Raw genomic sequence first — 6,552 nt, 5'->3', positions numbered from 1 at the left:
AGGGACGAGGAGGGAGTGTGTCCCACCCCGATCACCCCCCTCTGTCTTTTCTCCTCTTGTAATTAAGGACAAAATCATGTCATTTTGTAACTTTTTTTCTATTTATTGAACTGTATATTGTATTTCCTTTCTCCTTTTTTTTTTTTTTTTTTGATATTGAACACAGCTTTTGAGACTGAGGTGTGTCCCCTCTCCCCCACCCCAGACCAGGGCTCCCTGATCCCTCCACAGAAAAATCTCCAGCCTTGCTTGCTCGGGGCATAACTTCAAGAGAGGGATGGAAGGGTACAGACTGCTGGTTTCACCCAGTGGCTCTAGTGTAGATACTATCAGATAGGGCTGACCCCCAAGAGGAGTGCTTTATACCTGTCACCTGTTACAACGCCTGTCCCAACAGTCCTACGAGTCGGGAGGAATATCCTTCCCATTTTACAGAGGAGAAAACTGGGGTTCCAAAGTTTAAGGAAAGGGTACCAATTTTAGGAAGAGACAGAGCTTTACTATGCTGGAGCCCACTGACCCCGGCCACCTCAGGCTTCACGGTCCTTACAGTGCTGGCAACGGCCACTAGGGGGTGCCCTGGCTCCAGACACCGCTACTGGGGGTACTTGGCTCCCAAGTTGCTGAGCACCGGGGCCGTGTCAGGTGGCGGGTGCACCTGGGAGGGGAAGACATACCCCTCCCCACCCACCAAACAAAGATGGGAATCCCGGGCTTGGGCTAGGCCTTGGTGGGCGGGCTCTGGCGTTGGCGAGAAAGGGTGGGCGTGGTCAGTGAGGGGCGTGGCCCGGGCGCGGCCCGGGCCTCCTACGCCGCGGATGAGGTTTTCGAGTCCCCAAGTAGAGGGAGCGGTGTGGCCTGGGGGACTGCGAAGAAGGCCCTCGGTTGCCTTCCTTCCCTGGCTCCCTGAGAAGCAGGACCTCCCTTGGGATCTGCCTGTCTTTGGAGAGTGACAGATGGGTGAACAAAGTGTGTCTGGGTCACCGTCAGGGCCGGGGCAGGCGAGGACAAGCTTCCCGGAGGGGCGGGGCTGGCCGCTAGAGGGCGCCAAGGCGGCGCGCGCAGTCGTGGGCGGAGTATCGGCTGCGCTGGGCACAGCGATTGGCTCATGGCCACGCCCTCCGCCAAAGAGGGCCAATTGGACACGGACCCATCTCCCGCCCCGCCTCGCCCGTTCCCGCAGGTATGTGCCGGCGGACTCCAGCTGGCCGGCGTGCTCCTTTGCGCCGCCTGGAGGCCTGCTCGGGTAGAGGTGGCAGTCCCGGCGTGCTTGGCGTTTCCTTCACCCTGTAGTCTCAGCTGCCTGCAGACGCCGTCCTCGGACTTCGGCCTCTCCCCCTTACTGTGCCCCTCAGCTCTCAAAGTCATACAAAAATGTCCCCCTTGGGCCCGGGGATTCCTTCGTGACACATGCCCACTTCAAGCCCAAGTTCCCTGCCGGCATTCTCAGATACCAGCACCCCAAGTCTTGCCTCAGGCCAGAGCTCTCCCTTATGTCTCAGCCACCCCCAAATATCACTAGCTCAGGACCCTCAGGTCCCAGTTATCTCTGAATGCCCAGTGTTTCCCTCAGGCTGCCACCAGAGGTTGGGTTTGACACCACCCCCACTCCCCCCATTGGGGCCAGGAACACTCAGGTCAATGTCCTGGGCTTGGGACATTCCTCATGATGACCCCATCTAGATCCTTACCAGAACAGTGCTCTCTGTCATTGCATCAGCCCTGAAAGTCAGGGTTTCCTTCAGGGTCACCCCCTAATCCCAGGACACCCCTCAAGGTCACCCTTCCAGCCTTCTCTGCCCATGTGACTAAATTGTGGCTTTCCTCAGAACAGGTGGGACAGAGATGAAGATCCTGTGAGGTCAGGAGCTCAGGGTGCGGGAACAGTAAATTCAGGGCCATCAACCCTCCCCACCCAAAAGGCCAAAACTGCAGGGATGGGAGGAAGGAGTAAACCACAAACTCACAAACTATCAGACCTTCAGGAATGAGGCAGGGGGCAGCTTTTATTTTAATTGGACGACAGGAGCCACACACAACACAGACCCCTGCCCCGAGCTCATGTTGGCCGCTACCCCAGGTGGGACAGGAATGCTGGGCCAGCCCTGACGCCCTAGGGGGCTGCTCCCTGTTTCCCCAGTCTCACTCCAAAAAGAGCCCCATCCCATCTGATACTGGACAGTCTCAACTCTTGGACAGCCTGGCACCACCTGAGGACTGAAAAGGCCCGTTTGTGTCCTTTCTGGACTCACAGGGACCTTGCTCCCCGCCCCATGTGCCAGGAGGGTGTCAGGGCTCCTCCCCCCGAGTTAGGAAGCTGCAGGGCTCAGTGAGAAGGGGCCAGGCACACTCAGGTCAGGCCAGCCTGGTTCCGGAAGCTGGAGTTGGCATTTAACGGTCTGGGGACCCAAGGCAGCTTCCTCTTGAGTAACTGGCTGCTGGGAAGGTACAGGCCTGGCCCATGCCCCACCAGGCTTGGGAGAGAAAGGCTCCAGGCTGGGAGGGGTGGGGGGGGGTGGGGGGCTGCAGACACAGCTTTTCCCTCTTTCATGGAAGGGCAACCACCCACCTGCCCGTTCTCCCCAGGAGTACAGCCCAGCTATGGGTAGGACTGTGCTGGGGGAGGCCCTCCCCAAGTACATTGTTGGGGGTAGGACTGTGCTGGGGGAGGCCCTCCCCAAGTACATTGTTGGGGGAGGGGGCCTGCAGCAGACAGCTGGGTCCACCTACCCCATTCCAGGCTACATCCCTCCCCAAGTCCCTCCTCCAGACACAGGTCTGGGTCTTCCCCCCCCGCCCCCCAGGCATCAGCCCACCCAAGGAAGGCAGGCGCCACAGGCTCCGAGGGGGCTCGACTCCTGTTCCTGCTGAACTGAGCCAGTCTGCACAAATCAACTGTGTTTCAGCTCAGTAGGCACGGGAGGCAGAGCCCAGGGAGGCCCCGACAGTGGGACAGGCAGGCACAGCCCCAGAGCCGGAGGAGGCGGGGTCCCGGGGGGCGGAACTTAGCCACTGTGAACACGACTTGGTGTGGACTCTGCTCACAAGCAGCTAAGCCCTGCTCCCCAGGCCGGACGCAGACAGCAGGGGCCTCTGTGCCACCCACCCCCACCCCCATCCTCGGGCAGTGTCCTCAGCGGTGGTGGTGGCGGTGGTGGAAGCCCCAGAGGCAGGGCTCAGGGTCGGTTGGAAATCCCTGGCAATGTGATTTGTGACAGGCAGCAAATCCCATCCCCAGGAACCCCAGCCGGCCATGGCACAGGGGTGGGGGGGGCACCGGGTGGGGCCAGCGGCTGGCACCTGAGGGGGGGAGAGAGAGCAAAGGAGGTAATGAGATTTGAAGATGTCTGTCCTGCGGGTCCCCCCGCCTGCTGCTGCCCACGGAGGGAAGCCCTCCTCCCCGCACGCAGCCGCCGCCGAAGAGAATGCTGTACCATCGGGCTGCACGCCCCCACCGCAGCCCTGCCCTCAGTCCCAGAGGCAGAGATGCCCAATCCCTCTGGGCCAAGGAGGCTGCAGGGACTCCCAGAGCCAGGTCCCCCCCGCTTTTCCCGCCCCTCCCCACCAGTGAGCCCTGGGCGGGCTAAATGGGGCCATGAGGAGAGGAAGTCGAGGGGGTGGCGGGCAGGCGGGTGAGGAAGTGATCTCACCCCAGCTGGCGCCACTTCCTAGAAGCCTGAAGGGCAGGAGGAAACCACCAGGGCCTCCCCCCGTGGCCCCGTCTCCTCAGTAGCCAGGCCTCAGCCTGCACCCCAGCAGAGCAGATGCCTGCAGTGGGTGTCCCGCTCTCCCCTCGGGCACACACATCCCCAAGAGCACCAGACCCAGGCTCAAGGTGCAAATCCCCACTCAGCAGTTTTCCAAATGCCCTCCAAGCCTCAGTTTCCCCATCTGTAAAACAGAGCCAAGAGCCTCAACTGAATAGCACAGGGAAGTTTCACCGAGAGTGCGTATGTCATTTCAGCAAGTGCCCAGCACCAGGACCGCCTTCCAGAACTTTCGGGAATCAGTGCAAAATGAAATTGTGGGACCCCTTCTTCACAAGTTAAGAATGTCAAGACGCTGACAGCAGAACATTAATCCAGGCTTCAGGTCATTCTAAGCAAGAGAGACGCTGTGAGCTGCATGGTCACAAGCCCATGAAGCCGCCCTATGTTCAGTAAATGGAGATCTCCTTAATGGCAAGAGCCCTGTGGCTAGGACACCCCAACTCTGGAGCCCATTTGGGCAGATCTGAACCCTGGCTCTGTAGCTTCCTAGCTGGGTGACTCCTAGAAAGTCACTCAACCTCTCTGGGCCTCCCTTTCCCCATCTGCAAAGCAGGGATGTGGCGGTAAGGATCTCAGAAGTGGTACGTGTAATTAAGATGGGGCTGGGCTGTCGTCATCAGGCAGAAACAGAAAAGATGGTAGAAATGAGGACTCCAAACACTGGCGGGACCCCGGTGCCCAGAGCCGGTGGCACCCACCACTGGGAGACAGGTGGAGAGAGATGTCCTGCTCTGTTCCCCGACCCGTCCCATACACGCAGACACACACACTGGCCACCCGCTTTCCCAGCAGGCCCCAGCCCAACCCTGTCCCCTCAGGGTCTGGGGGCACCAACCGGGAGCAGACAAGGCCCTGCAGGGCGGCCGGCCTCCCTGGGCCGCCTCCGGAAGTGAGACAGCACATTCGTGTCCCAGGGACGAGAACGGGAAGGGCGGCCATTTGGCCAGGCCCGTTTCCTGTGGGGTTTCCCCTGCACAGAGCCCCGGGCCGGGGCCAAGGCCACTCCCCATCCCTAAAGGCACAAAAGGCCTGGGTCTCTCATGGATGGGGCACTGCCACGCAGGTACCCAGGAGCCAGGGCCCCCGTTACCAGTGGTGTCCCTCTTGGGCTCACAAGAGGTGGTGTCCAGGGAAGGCCAAGTTCTTGGCAGCTGGAAGCCTGGGGAGAAGATGGGCCCCTGGGCCGAGGGAGCAAAGCAGGCCCCGAGCCACACTGATGTATGTATGTGTGCATGTACGTATGTGTGCATGTACGTATTGTGCGTGTATGTGTGTGTGCGTGTGTGTGCATGTATGTGTGTGTCCATGTATGCTGGAGTACGCTCGGCAGACAGGGCGTGGAGGCATGAGACGGAAGCAGGCAGGCATACTGCTGCCCCCCCAACCCCATGCTCCAAGAATGAATCAGGGGCAGCTTCCGCCGGGGGCGCCACCACCACCGCCCCCAAGCCTGGTCCCCAAATACTTTCCACCCTCTCGGAGCAGCTGGGATCGGAAAATACCAAGGGCTACAGGCCCCGCCCTGCCCGCCACCGCCCGCCCTCCCAGCCTGTCACTAACGCTTTGCCTAATGGGCCTAGACTCTCCGCAGAGGCTCCCTGGGCCGGGCCCAGAGCCAGCCGCCAACCTGGGCTGCCCAGCCAAGGGCCGCCTGACCACCAGCCCCCCATCCATTACCCCAGGCCCAGCACAGCGACCATAACAACCGGCCCGATGGGCAGCCCTCAGAGGCTGGCACCTGGGTGGAAGAGGGCAGGACAGTGGCAAGTGGGTGGGCCCCCGCTGCCCACCCAGGGCTGGGGGAGGGGCCAGGCCCAGGAAGGGGTGAGTAAGTGAGGACTGAATCACTTGTTATAAATAGGGGAACCATGCAAGTCATATCCCAGCCCCCATTGCGCCCAGCCACGCCACACCAAACTCCAACCCCTGCCTTAAACTTTAATCCCCCTAGGGTCAGTCACAGAATTCCCAGGGGCCCCCTAACGTCCACACTGAGAGCCCTTAACTGAGCGGCACACCCTTCTGCCATGTTCATCCCTTGCCTTGTCCTCACAGGTCCACGTCCCAGTCCTGGCCTGTGTTTTGGGGGGGCCCTGGCCTCAAGGCAAATCACTGGCTTCTGGGTCATGTCCCCCTTCCTCAACACCCCCAAAATTCCCAGGCCCAAGGCTTAGGGCCCCCAGGATCCCCAAGGCATTCTAAGGGTGTGGGTGACCACAGTCCTGGATGGTGATGCCAGACCCAGGCCAGGGGAAGGCCAAGGGTCTTCGAGGCTCAGCAGTCAGCTTCCTGGCGGCTCAACCCAGGCCCCCCATCCCAGACCACCCAGGCCTGCTCTGCCCAGGGCCACAGCTCAGTGACCACACCCAGGGTGGCGCCAGCTCCAGCACCCTGGGGCAAGGCGCCGCTGGAGCATGACTCAGCCGTGCCCAGCATGGCGGCGTCCTTCTCTGCCCAAGGATTCCCACACGCCCACGTCCACTGCCCTCCGTGTACGTCCTTCCCAGGTGACCAGCCTTCTCCAGACACACCTCCTTGTCCACCCAGGACACCCGAAGGCAGGAGGGAAGGTGGCCAGAGCGCCCCACAAGGGATCTGCCACGGGAAGGGGAAGTGCGCTTCTCTCCGCTTGCTTTCCGACGCTCCCCATTTACAGATGGAGAAACTGAGGCCCGCAGGAATTCAGAGCCAGGCCCAAGGTCAGGCAGTAAATCTAAGGAAAAGCCAGGACTGCTCCTGGCAGAAAGTGTATCCAAATAGGAACGGGCTGGCCAGCCAGCCC

This window comes from Mirounga leonina, unplaced genomic scaffold, assembly GCF_011800145.1.
Source record: "Mirounga leonina isolate KUSES-001 unplaced genomic scaffold, KU_Mleo_1.0 Mir_94, whole genome shotgun sequence".
Classification (NCBI taxonomy): Eukaryota; Metazoa; Chordata; class Mammalia; order Carnivora; family Phocidae; genus Mirounga; species Mirounga leonina.
Note: the sequence above shows the minus strand (reverse complement) of the source record.